Source organism: Trichogramma pretiosum, unplaced genomic scaffold, assembly GCF_000599845.2.
Source record: "Trichogramma pretiosum strain Unisexual culture from Peru unplaced genomic scaffold, Tpre_2.0 scaffold3, whole genome shotgun sequence".
Taxonomy (NCBI): domain Eukaryota; kingdom Metazoa; phylum Arthropoda; class Insecta; order Hymenoptera; family Trichogrammatidae; genus Trichogramma; species Trichogramma pretiosum.
In genome coordinates this window covers 2505387-2517216 of record NW_019641698.1, presented here as the reverse complement: position 1 = coordinate 2517216, position 11830 = coordinate 2505387, and positions in this window count along the sequence as shown.

Sequence of the window (11830 nt, the reverse complement as noted above, 5' to 3'; positions counted from 1 at the left end):
GAAACTCCGAAATGATCTCGTGCGCGCAGCTTCCCGCAAGCTCGTTTCGTAGAAATCAAAACGATATCCGAGTACGTGTCTTCCTTTTTAATTGAATATTGGATGAATTGGAATAAAGTAAAATTAGTATCGCCCATCGCTGGCGATTCTTACATTAGTGGTATAGACCGCAGAGAGTCACACGTGCATACATTATTGTGCGTTAAATTGTATTATAAATGTGTGGCACAGTAAGAGCGGGTCCATGAAAGCGAAAAGTAGAGCAGCCGAGTACGCACGCAGACAGGCGCGTTAACGCAGGCAAGGGTAAAATTATCGAGTCACGTAATGCCTCGTATACGATAATATATACGTACATAAACGCACGCGGCGAAACGCATTGCTTATATGTTTGTAGGCAACATAGGCAGAGAGCATAAAGTTGTTATAGAAAGTCTTTTTTCTTTTCTTCGATGTACAGCGCTCGTGATATTAGCTTGTAACAAACGACATTAATAAATTTCAGCCGCGCAACTATGGCGCGTCCATGCCTATATAATAATAATGCTCCCTCGTATCGTACGTATATATTTCATTTCGTTTCATTTCGAATCGATAATTTTTGCCCGCAAAATATAATACTCTTACTATATCCACGCGCGTTGATTTCCACTCGTGCTTTAATACAAGACATAGTACTAGGAAATACAGAGCGAGCTCGCGAGGAGGCGCGGGCAAAACGAACGCGTACGCATATCGGCGCGTATCGGGAAACGAGGAAAATTTTATTATGGGGGCTATTATAGCGCGCGCAGATGTTCGGCCAGAAGGAGAAAAAAATAGAGATAGTCCATCTTTGACGCGCGGGGGAAGTTCATCGATACAATGTATGTATCGTGATTATGCACAATTGCGCAAAACTAATCGCTGCTCGGCAGCTCGCGCGCGCAAGTGCGCAAGCGAGAATTGGCTGCGCATGTACGCGCGCTCGACTCGAGACAATGGATTTATCGACGCGAATGCGATTGCGTGCACTTACACTTAGGCGCGGACGGCATTGAAAAAAAGAAATGTACCCAAATGTACTTTGGTACGTTTGGACTTGATAATATACGTACGGTGGAGGGATTTGAGGAAGAAATTTTCACTCGTCGACTTTCTATGTTTCTAAGCTCGAGTCTGAGTTGAGCTCGCGACAAAAAAACGACCTTTTTAACTGTCAATCCTAATTACTCGTGAGCTAGCCTACTCGCTATGCAATACATCATGCCTAGACAAGTACAGACGTTCGCGAGTATAACGCGCTATACGTTGTACGGCGTGCACATACCGAATCGCGAGAGAAAGAGGAAAAAAAAAAGACGGCGTTACATGCAAATAACAACGTGTACAATGAACTCTCGCTGTTACACGCTTAGCCGTGGCGGCGCGCGCGAGGCGAATACGTAAACGGTACATCTCTGCAATTATGCTCAACGTGCGTTTATATACTCGGTATGCTTTTAAGCTGCGGATCGGATCGCAAAAGAGGCAAAAAACACGCGGCGGTGTTGACTGAATCAGCTCGGCTCGACTTTATCCACGCGACCAATAAGCGTCCAATAATAACGAGGATTATTGCAGCCGAAGTAGCTGTATATCGATCGTTCAAAGCGTAATCCACTTGCGTTCGAATGAAAGAAGACTCTCCAAAACGGTCAACGTCTTCTTATTTATACAAAGATTATCAGCTGTCAAAAGTGAAAAGGAAAAGTAAATAAAAGTGGCTGCCGTACGCAGATTATGATACCTTTGTGTACGTATATCTATGTACTCATATACCTACTTATGCACCACCGAGTAAAAACTTTCTCGGTGAAACAAACGAAATTGGAGTCGGTCGCTCGTAAGCGCCGGGGCTCTCTTAGATAGCTGTAAGCCTATATACACCACGTTTTGTACGAGCTGTGTATTAGTCGAGCTCGAGCCATAACAAAGCGGAAGAAGAACGTCTCCTTTCAGGCCGCGTGCGCTCTTCCTATGGCAAATATTTGCGTACGTAGACAATGCTCTTGACTCGTCTAGTCGCGGTTTTTAGACGTACTAGTGAATATACGACTACTCCTTTTTTCGGACCTTCGGGAATCTCAACGGTGATGCGCGCGTGTATACTGCTTTTTTTCTTTTTTATGTTCTACGGAATATAAGTACATGAAACACAAAGACTGATTCGTTTTATTATACACTCGGCGCGTACATATATATCGTCGACCGGTAGTCCTCCGAGAGACAAAGTATCATATGTGATACATAAATGTGGCTGCCCAAGTATGCGGTATTACCGGTATGCAGCACACTCACACACGCGTGCGCGCGTTTATGTTCTTTCCAACATTTTCAATTGATGTCGAGTTTTTTGTCAGTCGCTGCACGAACAGCAAACGGCGGCAGCAGCAGCAGCAGCAGCAGCAAAATAGACATTGCGTTTTATACTCGGACATGGAGCCGCCGAGCGAATTCCGAGTCTGTGCGGCGTTTTAAAAATAAGCCCGTGACACGACGGCGAATTTCGTCGACTGCAGCTGGACAAAACTGGATATCTATATATACAAGAGTAATTTTATGCATTCATATAGCGCGACAGCGATTATTATCGCAGCAGCCACCGGAGGAATGCCCAATAAAGGACGCGGGAATAAACTCGACTGGAACTGGCTAAATTTTGCGAGCCGCGGTTAACGCACCTACGCGCGTGCAGCGACTTATTGCCAGAATTGCAACTTTTATGGCTTTTTTTTCTCTCTAAGTTATCCTTGTGTCGTTTTATCGGGGCTAGTGCGGTACAGTTGCGTAGATATTTGTGGCATACCGGTCGAAAGTTGGTTAAAAAAAAGAAAAAAAGAGCCGCCACACCGCTGCAGTGATGCAACAAAGTCCAACTGCAATTAGTCTTTGGTTATAAATGGACCATGAAAAATGTATAGTCAGACGAAATCACGATGCTCCCGATGATTTATCAGCGTGGAACTTTATACTATATAGGAGATAAAGAGAGGGAGAGAAAAATAAGTGCGCAAAGTCTCTTGATTACATTCGAAAATGAAGCCATCGTCGCATGCAGTTGGCGCGTGCACTCCAATATTATAATGTACTCGCGGGCTACAAAATACACCACCGCTACAGCTGCTTACCAAAATCTTCCATTCGCGTGTAAGTGCGCGATACACGATCATTTAAATAAGCGCGGCCAAAACGAGTGTCCGAAAAATTTCAACTCCATATCGACTTGTTGCATCGGGCGCGCGCGAGCAATTTTCATTTCGACTCGCGAGTCACAACCCGTCGTGCGCTGCCTGCGTGCGCGGACGAAATAAACGCGAATGAAAAAAAAAGGAACAGCGGCAGCGAGTATAAGAAAAGAAATTAAGACCCAAGTCCCGTGGGCCACAGATCTGGCGCGTTGTACTATATGCACGTATATGCATTATACGTCGTGTATATGTGCTTGCGATCGCGGCGCACAATTACATAAGTCGTACAGCATACATAAAGCGAGTGAAATTCGGTGAAAAGTCGCGAGTGCATTCCCTGAATTTGCACCTCGTTTTATGCGTGTTATATACGCGTGATGTAATTCCAAGAGCTGCAGTCCAAGCTTTACTCATATTTATGGCAGATATTGACGAAAAGGAAAAGAAGAAATGAAAACATCTCGAGTAATGGGATATACATATTTGAAAGAATGACTTGGTTTTGATCTATTAAAAAGTGTGATGCAAAACAAAGTCGCCAAAGAAGTATCTGTTTGAGCTATATAATCACGATCCGAACGAGAGTGTTTTGGCACCTTTGAGCTCTGTGCTCGTGCGTACATATGCAGAGAAGTGAAACTCGCAAGTTTCACAAAAAAAAAAAAAAAAAAAAAAAAAAAAAAAAAAAAACAGAAAAAAAATGATTAACATATCGCAACGTCGCGGTCATTTATTATAACATTGGAGACGCGGATAATACACCGACACGTATCGGCTCGTCGCTTCTGCCCGTGCGCGATGATTCACGACGATTTTTTTCACGTTTCGCTTCGATTTAACGTGTACGCACATTCTTAAGTGTCGGGGCCCGTAAAAAATGGCCTGCGATCTTGCGTATCAAGATCATGGTCATGTATCAAAGGCATTCTCAGTACTCATGCGAAGCATATACAGCTGCGCTTCATGATATAATGCGCGCTCATAACTGCGGCTATAGATTTTGACGCGCGATCGGTTGACGCGAATCGTTGACGCGACGACGACCTACGATCCGATTTCCGCGCTACAATACTCGATTCAAAGTTGCACCTGTCTCTATAGGCCTCGAGTTAGACCTACTAAGACGGAGCGAAGAAAAACCGAGGCCTAAACTACCTCGATTAAGTATACGGGCCTACTATGCGTACTATTGCTATGCGCGATCGTTCGATCTTGGCTAGTAGTGCATAGCTATGCAGGCGTATGATATAAGGGCGTGGCTACGTACGCAAGTGCGTTTCTCGCGTCCGTATGTGCTATATACACGACGCGTCGCAATTTAGCGCGCTGCACGTGCCCGTGCGCGTATACTACCCCCGCACACGCGAGTCCACGCAGATAAAAATAAATCGACGCGTAAATTTAATATCCAGACGCGCGGGGCACATAGCATATATATATAGTATTATAGATCGGTGCGCGGAGGACTTTGAAAGCGTCTTTTTGCTCGCGTTTTCCTCCTATATATATATCCTAGTAGCAGTAGAGCGAGCCGCACCGCGCGAACGTATAGATCTATCGAGTCCTTTCACTTTCAACGCTTCTAGATTAGACTTTGCGCGTGCAGCTCGCTGAATATACACTTCGCGTACATGCACACAGAGTGGAGTATACGCGAAGCCAATAGTTGCTCAAGAGAATTAGTGTGTACAGCCGCTGCTGCTGCTGCAGTCGCTCGTGTATACAAGCGCGCACGAAGATGATGTAGCTTTACGGGTCACCGCACGAGCGAAAGGGTCTAATTGTGTATTACATGAGTGTATACCGTGTATACGTACGAATCCAGCAGCAGCGGCTGCATCGCGAGGCAAAAAATCTCGCCATAATTGTACATGGAATTATTACCAGCAGCCGCAGTGCTGCGCGCTTCGTATAGGCACGACAATGTCGCGTGTGTTGCTCGTAACTTTTTTTTTCCATCGTAATCTCTCGTATTCTATAAGTAAGACTCTTCGGAGCCTTCTAGGATTATTATTCGCGATATTTTGGAAGAAATTTAATCGTTGCTATACGAGTTAATTACTCGCGTTTGAGTCGTGGCGTACACCGCAGCTCGTAGTCTACTTGCAGCGTGAATGCCAACGGGGCGAACGCACGGATTAAAGAGCGAACGTATTATATATTACAAAGTGCGGGCGTGACTGGCGCGATCGTGCATAATTATATACACATATCTACAGTTCGCTCATATGCTCGTTACTTATTATCATGCCGTAAGAGTGTTTACTTTTACAAATCGTACCGCGGCCCATATGAATGTGTTTATCGTTCCGAGGTCTCTTTACTGCCTAAGTACAGACAGTCTTGCACGCGGCACGTGATACACGTATATTATAGCATTTGTTATTAATCGGTCCGCTACCCATAACCAAATGACTTCGTATATGATACAGGCTTTATTATGCGTACAGACATAGGCCATGTACGAGCAACAGCCGTACGTTGCTTTGCAAGTATTCTTTGCCTCGGTAATAATTTGCTTTTCTAACGATTCGTAGCATTTCAATTTTTTGGATTAAATTTTTTTCAAGTTATGGAACAAATAAGAAAAGGGTTTATAAATATTTTGTTAGGGGGTTTCTCTAGAAGGATTGTAATTGTTTTAATGATAAGTTTCTATTTGAGTCAATCAGTGAATGATGCTAACATTGAAATTGGACGTGCTTGGTACAAATAACTCAAAAGCATTACTGGTTTCACTAATTACAAAATTCTTTTATTGCAACTATTGCAGTATAGCTGGTATGTGTGAAAATGTACAACTAAATTAACGTATTTTCTTGTTTTATATTTAGATACTCGGTATCGTTTTCCAACAGATACTCAATCGAGTTTGAAGGGCTCACTTCTACGGCCAAGTATATCGGTTTCCGATAAAAGCTGTCTTTGGTGTCAACTGCATCGTTAGATTTTGATTTTTATAATCTTAAGGAATAGCTCTACCAAGCTACCATATTCTTTCCTCTTACAAATTTCATGTATAGGGGTCAGTTTGCTCAAATATTGCATTAGTTAAGATAGGATTGTCTGTTTCGCAAATAATGCGCGGACAAGTAGATCCGCTATTTCTGGCTAAATTCGGACTGCGTCTTTTCTACAAGAATAGGTTCACCAAATTATATTCTCCTTCAGCTTTCATGCAAACAATGTGCAAAGGTGTCAATTCTATAATGTTGGCCAGATTCGGATCTACGACGTCGTACCTCTGCAGTACATACAGTACATAGTAAATTAAACGATAGATTCGACGTAAATTACATCGACGAGTTTGGCTTTAATCACTTTTACAAGGCCTTTTGGTACGTTTTGATGGACGTCATCATGTAATTCGTCAAGCTTGGGCAGGATCATAACTGCCACGAGAAAAAATTACTTGATCCACCACTGTACTTTTGGCTCTTTGGTACCAAAAAACATGCAGGAGGTGGCCAAAACGCTGTTGAGACGAGGTATTGGTCCCAACTTAATGAGGATCGATAGACTCTTCTCTATGCATGATTTGCTAGCACTATATGATTATGATATTGAAAAGAGGCGCGATGGCAGCAAGCCAACATTTTTTTCATCCGAGGGAGGAGAGCTTTTAATTGATTTTGTATCATGGTAAATGGAAAAAAGATCGAGTGCGTTGAACAAAAAACGTGATCTACTACTGCCACTGTATATACAACGTCGTTATGGAATCAACCTTCGCTCCAACTAAGCCCATACACTACACGAAGTAAATGCATTTCTATACGTATGGTATACAGTTGATGTATATCCAATCATCCCAGCGCGTGTATTAGTAGACCTTCGCTGGAAAAAAATTGCTCGGCTGCTGTGCAAGCACCAAGCGAGCAGTCTATATTATGTTGCGCGCGTTATTACGTTACGGTGCAAGCAGGGTATAAAGGCTTGGAAAGGCCAAGCTGCGAATATTTCAAGTCGCGTCCTCGACGAGCGCAGCAGCAGCAGCCGTTCGTGCTCGCGAATCAAAACTTCACTTTTTCTCTTGTGCTGTATACATACATACCTATACTAACGCTCCCATTATACAAATGCATCGTGCGCGAGCGCGGGATAATTGTGCACGCGATAATTGTGTGCGCGAGAGCCTCGTTATATTTACAGAAGGTACATACGTGCACCAGATACATCCGATTGAGCTCGAAAAAGGGCTCGAGTGAAGAAAAAGAAGGTTCGATGCCGTTACACTTGCCCATTTATCCGCAGGCGTGTACCAACGCTTAAATACGCAGGCGCTCGGCGAGCCTCGTGGTGCGGCGTAAAGAGGTAATTGAACCGCGAGGCTCGACTGCAGCGATCGACACACCGTTATGCAGTGGCAGCAGTGCGGTGGGAAAACCAACGCGGGTGACATCGTTACGTTACGACGCTCGTCTCGATCGACGCGACGACGAAGACGACGAATCGAAAATCGAATTGACGCGATGCTGCTGCCGTGCACTGTCATTACAAAAATGCCGCGCGATCTATTATACTTTTATGAAAAGCCAGTTCGATTACGTATACAATGTTGCATTGATGCGAATTACGCGAAGTAAACCGAACTTTTAATTTCGTACGATGATATAAAAGGCGTGCGAACCTTTTGACGCGCACAATAAATCGTTCAATTTCTGTATACCGACGCGCTTGTATATCTGTCAAAAGGTTGTATACGTAGTTATATACTGTATACAACGCAAAACGACAATGTGCATATTATAAAAAGTCGAGCTGAAAATTATGAATTATTACAGTGTGGCACTGCGCGCGAGCTAAGGTACAGAGAATAGCGAAAGAGAAAAAAGCCATTAAGAGAGATTGTCGTTGTTATTACGAGCGCAGCCGAGATAAATGCCTTGGATGGTTACTTAATCCTCCGCACGTCTGTTGATGAAGACGTTCGCGCACCAACAAATAAATGGCTATACGGTTAATAGAGTTGCTTATAAAATGAAGAAAAAATAACAACTATATAAACTAAGTGACTCGACTGCATACGAGTTTATTCGCAATCTGAATTTCCCGGATTTTTCACGACACCTCGTTGCAAGTTTAACGTGTGCACCTAGATGTGTGTTTGTTTGTATACAGGTAAAACGAATTCTAGCTTTCACGAGTCTCGGAGCAGTACGCTGCACAACTTTTATACCATGCATATGCGATTCATATATGGATGCGCGCAATCGAGCATTGCGGCACCCTCGCTTGGATCTTTTTCTCTTTTCTCTTTATTTTCTCTCTCTCGCTCGCTCGCTCCGGCAAAACACAACACATGCACACGTACACGCTCACAAGCGCAAGATCTATAGAGATAATTCGTGTGCATTTATATGTATACGGTCGTCGATCGCGAGCTGCCGCGCGCATTATATATATTTGAATCGTTTGCGCAATTGCTGCTCTCCTTTGAAATCTGCCCAAGCCCAAGTGAATTAGTCCAATATCGAGGATATTTTCTCAACGTGCATAATAAAAAGCTCGCCACATAGCACGAGATCCCCGTGAGCGCGCGTATGTGCGCAATATTTTACTTATTGAAAGCGAGGCATTAATTTTCGCATCGTCTCTTATCCTTGTGGAATTTCACGTATACATATATTGACCTGTACACACACACACACACAGTTCCTTATTGGTATCGCACGTGAAAGCTGCGATATATATTAAATACATATATGTAAATCCGCGAACGAAAAGCACGCGCGCAGATATGTTTGCAACGTTTGGCAGGGATTACACTTGCGAAAAATTTTTTCGTATCTTTCCTTTAATATTTTTCAACGCCATACCACACACACACATATAGATTTCGCGGAGAAAATAATTGCGAGCCTTTACGGCGCGCGCGCGCGCCTTACGTAAGGTGAAAAAATTTTTCTATCCCACCGAGATCGGTTGAAGCACATAATGCGCGCGCCATCCCATTATAAATTAACATCGAATTTGCCGTGCGCGCGTAAACGAGCCGTATGTAAGCTATATAGCTAGTTGCCTTCCCTCCGGCCGATCGGGCGCACGGGCATTAATAAAATAGAAATTAATCATACTCAAATGATGTTTAAAACATATATAGATATATACACAACAACGTGCACGAAATGCTTCCGGAGTATTGAAAAGTTGTTGTACACACACACATATGTGAGCGCGCGTTTATATATACGTAATCCGCGCTGAACTTTTTTTTTCTTTTCTTGCTTACGTCGCGAGAGGGAATAACACTTTCACTCGCGAGAGCCGACGCCGCCATCGCCACCGCCGTCGTCGCCGCAGCGTCGAGCGAATCTTCTTTCTCTCTTTTGCTCTACGAAAATCGGTATCGCGCGCACTTCACTCTGTAGGATGTATGTACCTACGTGAATACACACAGCACTGTACATCGGGGAATTAAACGTGCGCTTGTCGGAAGTCTTTTCTGATCGGTCGTTGCAGCGCGCTTCACAATATGCGCGATGCGTAATGCGCTATATTTTGCGATGAATCGAAGAACCAGAAAAAATTGAAATTAATCACAAAGAGAGACACAATGCTGGTTAGTGTGTGAAATACATACACGAAACGAGGAGAAAAAATTATCCTTGCGGAAATTTATGCCACGAGTATAATGGTATATCGTCGTCGGTATTGTACGCCTACGCGCGAAGCGACGATCGGCAATAATATACGTCTATGTAAAATAATAATGAATATCCAACGACTTTGAGTGGTATAAATACATATATCGGGTGAAAATATAGGCTTATAGTATAGTAAACTCGTATTTATGAATCGCAAGCGTAGCATGCAAAACTGTGTCAATGCGCGAAAGTTTAATGAAGCCGCTCGCGCGCACGAGCTCGTCGCTGCTGCTGCTGCCGCCGCGGCAGGTGCTACTCGTGATGCTCGAGTCAAAGTAATTTTCTAAAAAGAAAAAAAAGCCGGAGGAAAAATAATAATGTCACGCGCCAAATACGACAATAATTCGACGAGTCCTCCTCCCCGATCGAGCGGAAAATCGGCCGATAAATTTAACGCTCGGATTCACTCTCGCCGCATCGGTACTACCGATTTTTCGCTTTTGCCGTAGTATACACTTTGGGTGTACCGATGCATTTTATAGAGACGATGGTGTAAACACCCGTAAACCACGCAGTCCGGGTAAATTAAGTAATGCTCTGCGGCTGCTGTGTTGGAGCTCGTTGCACATGCCAGTACGTTTTTTATGTGTAACAATATATTGGAAAATCTCCATTGTATTACGCGTGGAGTTTCGCACTCCGAGGCTTTTATTCTCACGATTCGTGTGTAGCGCGCTTGTAAATGCACGCCGATTTTTCTCCTCTCAGCCTATGTACGTACAGAAAATCACCAGGCTTGCTTTCAAGCATGTCAATCGATAATTTTTCGAGAAAATCGTGAAATCACAAAATGAACCGATCTCGAGCACGATCGATAACTCACCTCCAAACCCGTTCGATCCCACGATCCCGTGCCAACACTCAATTAAAAAAACAATGCGAATAACTTTGATGCGTCGAGATGATCTTGACAAAACTCACTTAACGAAAAATAAAGTCCTTCAACAAAAAAAAGAACTTCTTAAACCAAAGTTCCTTTAAATACACGACTAAGAAAGCTAATGAGATATGAGCTTTGCACGGCGGCTACGGAGTGACTGGACGTCTCCTAATAAACCGAAGGTACACCAAAGTCCCCGTGTGTCTGCCAGTCTCTCTCTCTCTCTCTCGCTATCTCTCTTTCTCTTTCTTGAAGTGTCCGCTCACCCGCGAGTAGAGAGCACGAGTGTATATGTATGTGTGTTGTTCGTATATATATGTATAAAGCACATAAACGAACGTACAACACAATCTATACACACGGGAGACTCACCTCAAGCAACGCGATTCGCGAACACGCCGTCGTGCTGCGATCGGAGGGCTTTCACTTCTCGCCCGCGCGCCGATCGCGGCGGCAGCGGTGAACGCTCATGCTGCCTGTGGCTGCAGCAGAAACTCGACTCCCGCTGCTTTATCCAGGCGCAATTTTCGACCGATTTTGCAGCTTCATTGGGAGGCTCTATGTTATTTACTTTTCGTTTTTCAATCGTCGACTCGTCACGAAATCCGACCGATACGCGGTGGCATGGATGACACTTTCGAGCGTCGATGAAACGTCCCGGAAATAATTACTTTTTCTGTGCACCGAGCTGCTCCCCGCCATTGCACTTTCATTGAATCAAAAAGAATGAAGGGGAAAAAAGTAACGAAAAATCATTAGGATATAATAAGTCGTGTCGGGAGAAATCAAACCGGGTGCTGCTGCGCTCTCGGCTCGGTAATGCGCGCAAAACGCGCGCCTGCCGATCGAATTATGTATAACCGAGAGATTGACCTGGATATCAGGTTTGCGTGCTCGTTATGCGTTTGCAGCGCCCGATCGAGAATGTCGTTCTTTACGGAAGAAAGTAAAATAGCCAGGTTTATGGTGCTCCGTAACGAAACTTGGCCATTAAACTAGTTCGCGCTTGAGATAATCATTTTTTATTCTATAATTATTACCCTTACACGTTCTTTCAAAGGACAGATTTGGTTTTTGGACAAAAAGTTCATAGA